This window comes from Labeo rohita, chromosome 3, assembly GCF_022985175.1.
Source record: "Labeo rohita strain BAU-BD-2019 chromosome 3, IGBB_LRoh.1.0, whole genome shotgun sequence".
NCBI lineage: Eukaryota > Metazoa > Chordata > Actinopteri > Cypriniformes > Cyprinidae > Labeo > Labeo rohita.
In genome coordinates, this window is record NC_066871.1 from 39,372,849 (window position 1) to 39,385,340 (window position 12,492).

General features: G+C 37.1%; 1 pseudogene; it reads left to right on the forward strand.

Annotated features, from left to right (window-relative positions):
• Nucleotides 1–1,197: 1,197 nt before the first annotated feature.
• Nucleotides 1,198–12,201, forward strand: LOC127162738 (interferon-induced very large GTPase 1-like; annotated as a pseudogene).
• The last annotated feature ends 291 nt before the right edge of the window (nt 12,202–12,492 follow it).

Sequence of the window (12,492 nt, forward strand, 5' to 3'; positions counted from 1 at the left end):
CAGAGAGCTGACACCGGATCCCACCAAAAAGCTATGTCCTTTCATCAAAAGCAAAGAGAAGTTTTATAGACAAAAGAACAGCCTGCACACTGGTGTTCCCAATCACACAGCAATCATCCGGACACCTGCAGACCTACAGAGACAACACGTACACACACACATGCACAACCGAGTAACGACCGAAAGTGTCATCACAGTCACCTTACTTTATAGAGGTCATTAAATATGATTTTACTTTTTCACTTTGCTTAGAGTATAATGTGGCTGTTTGAGCATAAACAATATCTGCAAAGTCAGACCGCTCAAAGTTCAATGCAGAGGGATACATTTTCTTTTACAAAATTCACTTTTTAAGGCCTAAACAAACAGCTGGTATGGACTACATCAAGATTCTTCCTGTGTTTGTGACATCACAAAGCCTAAAATTTGCATAAACCCTGCCCCCAGGAACACACAACAAAAAGGGTGAGGCCATGTTACTGTAGTTAAATTAACAGCAACATACTGTATGTTATTGTTACAAATTAAACAATTGCTCTACAAAAAAGGTACAACGCAACCATTTATTATGCTGTACTAAAGCTTTATGAAGAATAAAACGATACAGCAAAAGATAGCATAAAAAGCAGTAACATTTTTAAATAACAGCTTATCTAAAAAGTACGAGAAAGGTAAAAAAAAAAAAAAAAAAAAAAAACTGAAATGTCCTATAAGAGTTGTGCTTGAATAGGTTCTGCTCGATCCTCTTTAGTAATATTCTCTGGGTCTTACTCTCTCTCTCTCTCTCTCTCTATATATATATATAGAGAGAGAGAGAGACAATATATCAGGCAATACTGACACCATTGTTTACAATTCAAGAGAGCACATGCAATTACCCGTAGTGTTAAGGGGCATGATATATAGAAGATGTACCAGACAAATATATATATATATATATATATATATATATTTTTTTTTTTTAAAGAAGCATGAACACCTGTTCACAGTGCACACCATAAACACAATCAAGCCTTTGAAAATAGCTGGTTGACCAAGTATGAGAGGATACGTGGGTGGGGTTTTCTAAGCAAACACTATTCACAGTTGCCACACTCTATTTAAATTTCTACATGTTTCTTTTATCTTACTAGATCAACCTATAATGAATGAAGAGAGCATGGACTACACCAATGCAACAAAGAATACAGAGAGATATATGGTAAGTGTTGAATGAATAGTAAAGATAAAACATAAATTACATTTTAAATAAATTTACATCCATCCATATACTGTTTCAAAACTCTTCTCAATAGGTCTATTTCACAATGTGACGTACGCGAGGTTGCACTAGACTTTATTACCCGTCATTTAAATGTTCATATTTTAATTATAATAATGTATTAAATTGATTTTATTTTTGTTCACATTTTCATTTTTAATCATAAACCTACAGGACGACAGCGCAGTGTTTAAAACCAACACAATACGCTAGGGCTATTTTAATAGATTCACATTTTGATATCTTTTGGTCTATGCTGTTTTTATGCTGATGAATGAACAGTACACAGTGTGACTTCCATATATATATATATATATATATATATAACTGCATATATCCTAACTGCAGATGGTGCTCTTACTGCTAGAATTATTCGCTATGTTTGATATTTACATTGAGACAAGTAATGCATTATAAACCATCATTACCCAAATCCTGTAAGCTGATGTGGTTCCTCATGCTTAATGACCTATAACACCTGGCCCTAATTACCACTTTCCCTACACTTTTCCCTACTACTCTTCCTAATGTTTGAGACTGAAGTGTCCAAACACACATAAACACAGTTATTAACGAGACATTTCTATTTTTATTATTACTAATAAACCACTTTTAAATTCAGCGATAAAAACAACATTGAAATGTTCTGAGATTAGCTATCATGGCAGCTGTCTAACATAATACACATACCTTCCCTGGTAAAAAAAAAAAAACAACACATTCTCAATTACTACTCGTCACATATTGATGCTTGGTCAGGACCCCTTCAGCATCACTTTTTGATGCCCATGGTACCCCTTTTGCGTGATTTTTTACGTGCAGGGTCCTTCATTATTTTCAGATATTTGTCTTAATTTAATGGTTTGCATGCATTTGTAAAAAATAGAAATACTTTTATATAAATGTATACTATCATTAGAGCACCTAAACCCAGCCCTTCCCTAAAGCTACCCATTTCTAAACAATATAGAAGATGTACCAGACAAATATAAGTACAGTCACAGGTATTTATTGCAATAACTGACCATAAACAAGCAGTATAAAAGCATTACAAACAAGTTCTATTGAATTCCAAGTCTGCTAAAGCCATACACTCTATTTATGCAAAGATTGAAGGCTTTAATCGCTGAAATGAACCTGCTCTGTTAACACACTCACATCTCATTCAAAAAGATACTCCCAAACATTAGCGTGACACAGTCGGTCACGAGAAAATTAAGATTATAGTTGTATCTGCCTGTTATATCTTGTGTTTTGTTGACAAATGGTTAGGCTTAGGGGCAGGGGTTGGGTTAAATGTGTAAATAGTGTCATATAAATAAAACTATTTGCATTGAAAAAAAACACACACCCCAACATATATGCAATAATAGCAATATTATTACCCAATATATAATTTAATCATGGTGATAAAATTCCCAGTGCCTTTCGCGTCAGCACATTGACGCCAAGGGTTTCTTAAAGCACCGAAGAACCCTGCACATCAAAAAAACATCACGAAGTGACGCCAAACGGTCACTATGGCTCTAATAATTGGTGCAGAATCTTTTATTCTTATATTTATATTATATTATATTATATTATATTATATTATATATATTCTTATATTTTCAATGGGAATTAAATCTGCAGACTGAACAATCCACTCAGGAACATTCTATGACTGATCCCTGAACCAAGCATAAGTAGATTTGGATGTACACTTTGGGCTGTCCTGCAAGAAAGACAACTGATCATCAGCTTCAGTCTTTGCCCCAAATTCTTGTCAAAATGTCCTAACACTTTAAAGAATCCATGATGTTCCTCATACAGTATTTCCACTTCACAGGGCAGCCGTGGCTTAATGGTTAGGGAGTTGGGCTTATAACCAAAAGGTTGTGGGTTTAAGTCTTAGGTCTGGCAGGGATTGAAGGTGAGGAGAATGAATAATCAGTGCTCTCTCCACCCTCAATACCTGAGTATTGAGTCCCTGACTGACTGAGGTGAGTCCCTTGGGCAAGGCACTCCCTGGGTGCTGCAGCAATAGTAATATGGCTGCCCACTACTCACCACTGTGTGTGTGTGTACTTGGATGGGTTAAATGCAAAGCAAAAATTCTGAGTATGGGTCAATGGATATGGTGTTCTTTTGCTTAAAAGCCTTGCCTTTTTTGCACCAAACATGATCCATAGGTCCAAAAAGTTCCAGTTTGGTCACATCATGCATTTTCAAGTCTTTGTTCTTTGTTCTTCTTTTTTAAGAGGGCATTTGGCAATATGACCCAACACAAATTCCATACAACATATTTTGTACAACATATTTTAAGCTAAGGAATAAGGCTACCAGCTGTGTCTCTATGAACTTTTAATGTCTTGGAAATCTTCATGTAGATTTTCTAATGTAATAAAGCGAATCTTCCCTGTAGCTTTTGAGAGAGTTCTGTTGATCATTTGTGCTACTCAACTTCAGCACATGGATGGGCTAAATGTATTTCTAACAGCTCAAGTTAATTCTGTTTTTTAATTGAGTTTTTAAAAGCTTAATTGTGTTTTAAGGCAATTGTGTTTCCCACCATACAAATAAGTGGCTTAAAAACAGAAACGTTGAATAGGGGTGGAATACTTATGACATAGCTGTGTTATTAAAAAATCCTAGAACTCAAAAATTTCATACGTAATATTATATTGACATTATCACTTTTAATAAAATCCAGGATCTTCAGAAAAGCTTGTATTTGTAAAGTATTGCAGTCTCTGAGGGGTTAAATAATTCAATTGCAACTGTACACTACGTGCGTGAATTGGTGGGTGGGGCTAAACAGGCAGTTATGTCGAAGCAGGCATTGATCTTCTGTGGAGGCTGTGTTTAGCCACACTAGAGCGGCACATTCCACAACCTGACCTTTTGACAGACTGGTATCAATATAAGCTGTTTTTAGACTAGACTAACAACAAAGTTTTGAGTTCTTACAGGATGTTTTAAAAGTACAATGACCTCTTATATGCCAAAATATTAAGGGAATTTTGGTTTCTCAGTTCATGACCCCTTTAGCACAGTCTTATATATGTGAGGTAAATTAATGCAATTATGATCAGTAGAGTCCAAAGAAGAAAGCAGCAGAGATTTATAAGCATCCTTTACTGACCCATAACAGAGATGTAGTGTCTTAGCCCATCCGGTTGGACAGGAAATATATTGCTGGAAAGTTTCTGTTTGAGAGAAACACGGTTAAAGTCACCAATAATAAATTTAGGTGCATCCAGTGAGATCGACTGCAGTCTCTGCACTGCATCAAAGAGTTTCCCTTCGGATGAATACACACTGTTTTGATGAAAAGTTCAGGAAACTAAATACTAAAAGCGCAAACCATAAAAGACAGAGAAAAAAAAAAACTCAGCTAACCTCATATGCATGAAAGTCTGTGATATAGTCTTTCAGGTATGCAGGATGAGTCCTTATCCAAAATGATCTTCCCTCCAATGCCGGTGGGTTATGTCCTTGTTGTTGTAGGGGCTCCCTAAGCTAGAAACCCTGAGGTGCCTGGCCTAGCCATGGCTGTACTGGTGCCGGCTGCGGGACAGGAAGGGGTGTTGCCTGAGCTGCTGCTACTTTGGGCTCTGTTGCTCAAGGACCCCTTTTTGGGCCTGGGGGAATCTGCACTTTTCTCACTCTACTACCATGCCAGCATGAGGGGTGGATGGACTAAGCGGAGTAGACAGCCAGCATGTGGCAAAAGTATAATGACAAATGGCCAAGTGAAAGCTGGTGGGATAAGAGATCCAATAGGATGGAGGTGGAGAAACAGGATCCTCTCACACAGGTGCTGCTAGTGATTGCACAACTTGCGGCTTGACCTAACAGCAGGGCATTCCCCGAGACGGCGCAGAGCTGTACACATCCTGACAGTGGTGGGGCTGGAGAACTGGTTGAGCTTTGTGGTAAAGGAGATTCGTAGCAAACTGACAGATTACAGTCCATAGAGATCCCAGTGCTGTCTTTTAACAGTGCTGATTCATAGCAAACTGACAGATAATAGTTCATAAAGTTTTTCATGCTATCTTTAAACAGCGATAATATTTCAGGTACTGGGTTGGATAGAGTGGGTTTTTACTCACTTATTGCGGTGGGTTGTCCCGTAATGTCTGTGGGGGGCTCACACAATTTCTCAATTGTCGACTATGCAGAAACGGGCTCTGGGTCTGGTTGTTCTCTGAATCGGGGAATAACGCTCTCCAGACACCTAAAGATGGCCTCCCTCAAATTAAGTCCTGTGGCGTCTGGGAGGTCAGTGGTTTGGTGATAATTAGCCCCGATCCAGAATAGTAACTTCAGAGTCTTGTTTTTGAAAAGGTTGGTGATGGCAAGATGGCAAAATTTCTACATAAAAAAAAAAGATCAGTAAAACACTACTAAAATGCGCTCCATTATCATTCGTCTTAGATCTGTTTTTCTGTCATGCGCGTGTATGAACAAATGATGAAACGGCAGATGAATAAAGTTCCAATACCAAGTTAAATAATAAAGATCCCAAACAGGTAATTAATCCAACAGGCTAGTGAAGAACACATAAATGTAAACATAAGCTTAAGCGAGATCAGACAAACTAAAAGGGAACATACTTGACTTATAAACCAAAGATATTTAGGTGAACACAGCTGAACCTAGCAATCTAAATCATTTGTAACCATGACGACCAAGGAACCCTTACCAAAAATAAGTATACTTCAAGTTTATTTTATTAAGTATACTTAAGTAAAGTTCAAGTATATTTTTAAGTATACTTTATGTAGTAATTATACAAATATCAGTGTACTAGTAGTATACTTTTAAGTGTACTATTTTAATACTCCTTGGGACTAAATTGGCCCATTTTCTAGTATATGAATGTATACTTTTAAGTACATTTTAAGTTTAACAGTAGTAAACTTTAAGTTCACAACTAGTTTGCATCTGTTTTCAGTTTGTACTGCAAGTATACTAAAAGTGAACTTATAGGTATACTGATAGTTTACTAATTAAAATACTTTTTTATATTTTTAGTACACTTTGAAGTGTAGTCTCAGTAAACTACTAGTTCAGTAGTTTTATACTGCAAGTATATTCAAGTGTTTTTTTTTTTTTTCAAGTGAACTTTAAACCATACTTTAAGTATACTACTATGTCCCTATTTAGGTATTAATTTGTATATATTTTGTTCTATGAATATCTGAACATACATAACATATAAATAACTTATAAAGTTTTATATGTAGACAACATCATCTTTGTTTGTAAAGCATTTTACAAGACTAAAATATCCAGAAAATGGTTGAAAGTGGTTGAAAAGTATCTAGGCCTCAAAACTAGATACACAACCCTCAAGAACGGTGGCAATCAGCCAAATATTAAATAATATATGGATAATAACAGTAACTGGATAATTTATTCATGCTGCAATGCATGCTGGGAACTTACAAAGCCTTAACATTTCAACAATATGAAATTCTTTGTTCAGACTGTGACTAGTTGGGACAACATTTGGGGTAAATTTGTTGGTCTGACAAAGGTTTTTATATAGTTTCTAGAAAATTGCATTTTTTAGTATTTGAGAAAATGGAAAATATATATTTGCATTTTTTACAGTGTGGAAGCATCTGTTTTGGTTTCTTCTTCACTTGTGTTTTGGAAATTTACAGAAGATGTGTAAGCATTTCTCATGTATAACAATGAAAACACGGATTCTCAGATCACAAGTATAGCTCAAATATATTTAGACTTTTTGTAAGTATAAGTCAAGTATACTTAAATGTCATTTTAAGTATATTTCTGATAAGTATATAAAGCACATTTCTGAGAAGTACATAACAAGTAGACTGAAAGTATACTTTCCTATTTTTAGTTTAAATGTAGTATACTAATAGCACACTTGAATGAACTTCTTTTTCGTAAGGGAAGTGTGGGAAAATAGAACAAAGGGAAGTAGAAACTAATGAAAAGTCTGTAAAACTAAAACTAACTGAACCTAACTGTGTCATCATAATACATGTTAAATGTAATATTTAGTAACATTAACTTCACATTATAGGAGTTATTTGTAGGTCACATTTTTTAGTAAGCATGGTTAGCAATCACAAACTTTTTTCAAAGAGCAGTTCCTTATGCTAGCAACTCTCCACAAATGACACTGAAAGCTGTGATCTTTATTTTACAGGCAAGAAATATCAAAAAGCTTGGAACAAAAGGAATGGGCCTAAAACAAGAAGTTGATCAAATCTTTCACATATTTGATCTTGAAGACAAGCATGATCATAAACTGAGAGCTGCAGATGTTCTTCAGTTAACTGAACATTTACTACAGTACCATGAATCCTGTGCTGAAAAGGAAATGGCTCAGACTTTCATACAAAAACTACTTAAAATGGATTACAGAGCAAGATATGTTAAAACTCAACAAATCAATACGGAGCATAACACACCACGAAGAACAACTGATATAGATGAAGATGAGGGTGATATTTTCAAAGAAATGTGTATTGCAAAAGAAAAAATGACCAAACCTGATGAGGTACACCAAATGGATGTTCAAATGGCTGTGTTTCATTGTGCTGATGGTTTCCTGAAGCAGCTGATGGTGACTAAACTGTCCCAGTGTCAGTACGCTCTGCCTCTGCTTGTTCCTGATCCATTCACACGACAGATTGAGTTTCCTCTCTGGACATTCAGACAAATCAACAAGAGCTGGAAGACGAGAAACAACAACGAGATCATCAGTCAAACCCAGCCGATCTACAAGGCTCAAACTCCAATGGTGTTTTTCTTCAGGTTTGGCTCTGTGTCTTCATCCAAGTCTCATCTGATGAACAGTCTGATCAATGAGAAACACAACACGTTCTTCCACAGGAACTGCCCAGGCAGCAGCAGAACCAGAGTCCTGATGGATGGAGTGGTGGAGATCGCCTGGTTCTGCCCCTCTGGAAAATATGATGATAAATTCACTCACTGTGTTGCTTTCTGTAATCTACACGGTGATGCAGGAGACCATGAGAAACAGCTGGAGATCCTCACTGAAATGGCCTCAGTCAATGTTGTTCTTCTACCACAACTTGACAGAAATGACAGAAGCATGATAAAAGTTCAAAAGCTCTACAAGGACTCAAAGCCACTCATTTGTCTTTTTACCGAGGAAGTTTCAACTGTCACTGAGACACGGAAAGGAAAATATAAGATTGGTTTGAAAGACAGAAATCAGTCCGATGTGTCTGAAGAACTCAGAAGAACCATAAATGCTTGTTTCTCAGAATCATCTTCCACTTTCAGACTTGAAGATGTGTCCAAATACTCTGACATTAGAGTAGATGAGGAAGATGATGATGACTGCAGGAGAGGAAGAGAAGCAGCACAGCAGATGATAAGTTCACTGAAGAGACAAGATCTGGCAAAAATCAAAGAATTAATTCTGCCTTGTCAGGGGAAACTGTGGCATCAGTGGAGTCAGATGAACAAAGAACTGCACCGACCTCAAGCAGAAAATCTAGAAATGGAAATCAGTAGAAAACAAACAGAAATGAAAAAAATCCGTGAGCAACAGCATGACTCTAACATCAGTGAGTTTATGAAGCTCTTTATTAAAGAAATGAACTTGCATGCTGCAAACAAGATATTCTTTTCTCAAATGGCTGGAAATCCTCCTGGATGAATTTACATCAGCTGACCTTTCTGCTTTACATCGCAAATATGATGAAAAGTGGTCAAAAGTCTTACAACTGAAAGAGAACAATGATAAATTAAAAAAACTTAAAGATGAACAAACGGAACTTGAGAGAATATCTGAGGAGCTTCAAGCTGCAGCCTTTGGTTTGGAGCACATCATGAGGGAGATCGGTCAGATCTATGAATCATGTTCATCTGTGAAGAAAAACAAGAAAGACCTGCAGATTCACTTCTCTTCTCTCCCAAGTTTTGCAGCAGAGATGATGATCTCTGGATTTCCACTGGAGCTGATGGATGGAGATGCTGCTCATGTTCCTGTGATCTGGATCTCTGCTGTTCTAGATCAACTCATCCAGAAACTGGGAGACCAGAGAGTCTTTGTGCTGTCAGTTTTAGGGATTCAGAGCTCTGGGAAATCCACCATGCTGAATGCCATGTTTGGACTCCAGTTTGCCGTCAGTGCTGGCAGGTGCACCAGAGGAGCTTTCATGCAGCTGGTCAGAGTGTCAGATGAGATGAAAAAGCAACTGAACCTTGACTATATTCTGGTTGTTGATACTGAGGGTCTTCGTGCTCTAGAACTGGCTGGAAGATCAACAAGACATCATGACAATGAATTGGCCACATTTGTTGTAGGTCTTGGAAATCTAACCTTGATCAATATATTTGGTGAAAACCCATCTGAGATGCAGGACATTCTTCAGATTGTTGTTCAGGCTTTCCTGAGGATGAAGAAGGTCAGACTGAATCCCAGCTGTGTGTTTGTGCATCAGAACGTTTCAGACGTCACAGCTGGAGAGAAAAACATGGAGGGAAGGAGACGACTGCAGAAGACACTGGATGAGATGACAAAACTTGCTGCTAAAGATGAAGTCTGTGATGCCCAATGTTTCAGTGATGTCATTTCATTTGATATACGGAAAGATGTGAAGTATTTTGCTCAGCTCTGGGAGGGCAGCCCACCAATGGCACCACCAAACCCAAACTACTGTGAGAACATTCAAGAACTGAAAGAATCTGTTATTTCCCAGGTTTTAAAATCAGATGGAATGATGCTGATAGACCTAAAAAATCGCATTAAAGATCTCTGGGAGGCTTTACTGAATGAACGGTTTGTCTTCAGCTTCAGAAATTCTCTGGAGATATCAGTTTACAGGAAACTTGAGAGAGAATACAGCAAGTGGACCTGGACTCTTCGCAGTGTCATGATGGAAACTGAGAACAAATTGCACAACAAAATAGAAAATGAAGCAATTCATGAAGTTAGTGAAAATGATCTTCAAAGAGAACTGAATACAACAAGTGAAGAAGTGAAAAAATCAATGTCAGCATTCTTTGATAAAGACGGAGATAAAGATATACTGATTCAATGGAAAACATCATTTGAAATCAAAATGAAAGAGCTGCAGGAAAACCTTATCACAGAAACAAGGAAGAAATTAAATGAGATTCTTCAGCAACGACACCTAAAGAAAAAGATCGATGCTCAGAAAACACTTCATGAAAACACTCTCTTGGAAAAGAGCAAAGAACTTGCCTTAAAACTTAAAAACAAAGCAAATAATGAAGAAACACTGAAGAAAGAGTTTGATTTGTTCTGGGAACAAAGTGTGAAGAAGATCCTCAAAGACACTCCTACAATCAAAGACATTGACATAATGAAAGATGTGCGAGAGATCCTGAGTGAAAGTGCTATCTATGAAAGTACTCCTGTAAACTACTGGAGAGACAAGAGGAGTATTTTGTCTGTGATTAACTATTCAGATTATGTACAAGTAAAGAACACCAGTGGATTTACAGTACCTACGGGTGTTAAAGGTAAAATCAAAAAAGTTACGAAGATGCTCGGTTTACTAAATAACCTTTCTCTGTCTAATGATGATGAAGCCCAAATAAAAACCTTTGTAGCAGATGTTGTTCAGCACACAGACACAATAATCAAGTCATTTAACATTTCAAAGGTGGGCTACAACATCAGCTGCATTCAACAACTCACAGGTTACATCAAAGCAAGGGTAATAGAACACCAGGAGGGACCAGTGAAATATGTATTAAAAAATGAATTCTTTATGGATTTAGTTTATTCCATCTGTAAGAGGGCAAACAAGACATTCAGTGACCAACACAGAATGTTCAGGGAAGCCAATGATCCTCTAATATATGTTGAGAGGAAGAGAGAAGAGTACTACAGTATTTTCCAAAAACATCTCAATGGTGCCGCATCAGCTGCCATTTTTGGTCAGATCATCTGTCAGAAACTTAAAGAGCCCATTGAGGAGAGTGTCTACAAGAAAACTGCTAGAGGTTTGGCAGATGAAATGAGAGCAAACTGCAAATCACTAAAAGGAAACAGATCAAATCTGGAGAAACACATCCTGAAGACATTGGCAGATGCAGAGGATTTTGACAAATACATGACCTACATTCATAATCCCAGAGATCACTTCAAGAATTTCATCAGAGATGAAGTCAGTCAGTACATCACTGATAAGTTCAGTGACAGTGTTTTACCCAAGATGAAGGAGAACATTAAACTCCTGCAGCAGAAGATCATGAAAGCAGCACATGAATCTACTGAACATGTTCAAGTGAACAGTGGAAATGTTGGTTTGTGGTTGAAGAGTTTCACACAGCAGCTCTCAGATGTGTTGATCTTCTCTGTAAAAGACCTCAGCGGAGTGAAACATGATGATGTTGATGATTTCAACCTCCTAGAAGATGTGATACGACAAGAACTTCCTGCTATAATGTCTGATATCAGCAGTAGATTCAGCACTGAGGCTTTTAATGAAAAACTGGACCTCAAAGAGAGACCAGATGAGCTTCTGACTGATCATTTCTGTCAGTGCTGTTGGGTTCAGTGTCCATTCTGTGGAGCCATCTGCACCAACACCATAGAAAATCATGATGGAGATCACAGTGTTTCATTTCACCGTGTTATTGGGATTAAAGGGTGGAGCTACATAAATACAACAAACTTGTCTATTAGCATCTGCACATCAGCAGTAGCAAGCGGTAGAAGTTTTTACCCCAATGCCTCAGATGATACAGTCCTGTGGCGAGAATACAGGACAGCAGGAGGGGATTTTGCAGACTGGAGCATCACCCCTGACCTCTCTGAGCTACCATTCTGGAAGTGGTTTGTGTGCAGATTCCAGAAAGATCTGGAAGAGATCTATAAGAAAACATTTGAGGGATTGGGTGAGATTCCAGAAGAATGGAGACTGCATACAAAGGATGATGCTTTTGAGAGTTTGGATAAATATTTTTAATGAATAGCAAAGACAAAATAAAACCATGTTTGACTCATTTATTCACACATAATACATCTATAAACATGCAGGGTTATATAATTTAAATTGTAAGAAAAAAAGTTTGATCTTGTTGTGCATGTGTAATTACACTCAAATGCAATGTAAGATTAATACCAGTTATTATACATCAAGAAAAATAGGAAGACTGATGTTTAAGTTTATAAGATGATGTGTTTATAACACACACAAAAATGAAGTAAAATAAACAAACATTGGATTTAGCAAATGATGTAATGAACAGTTTAATTT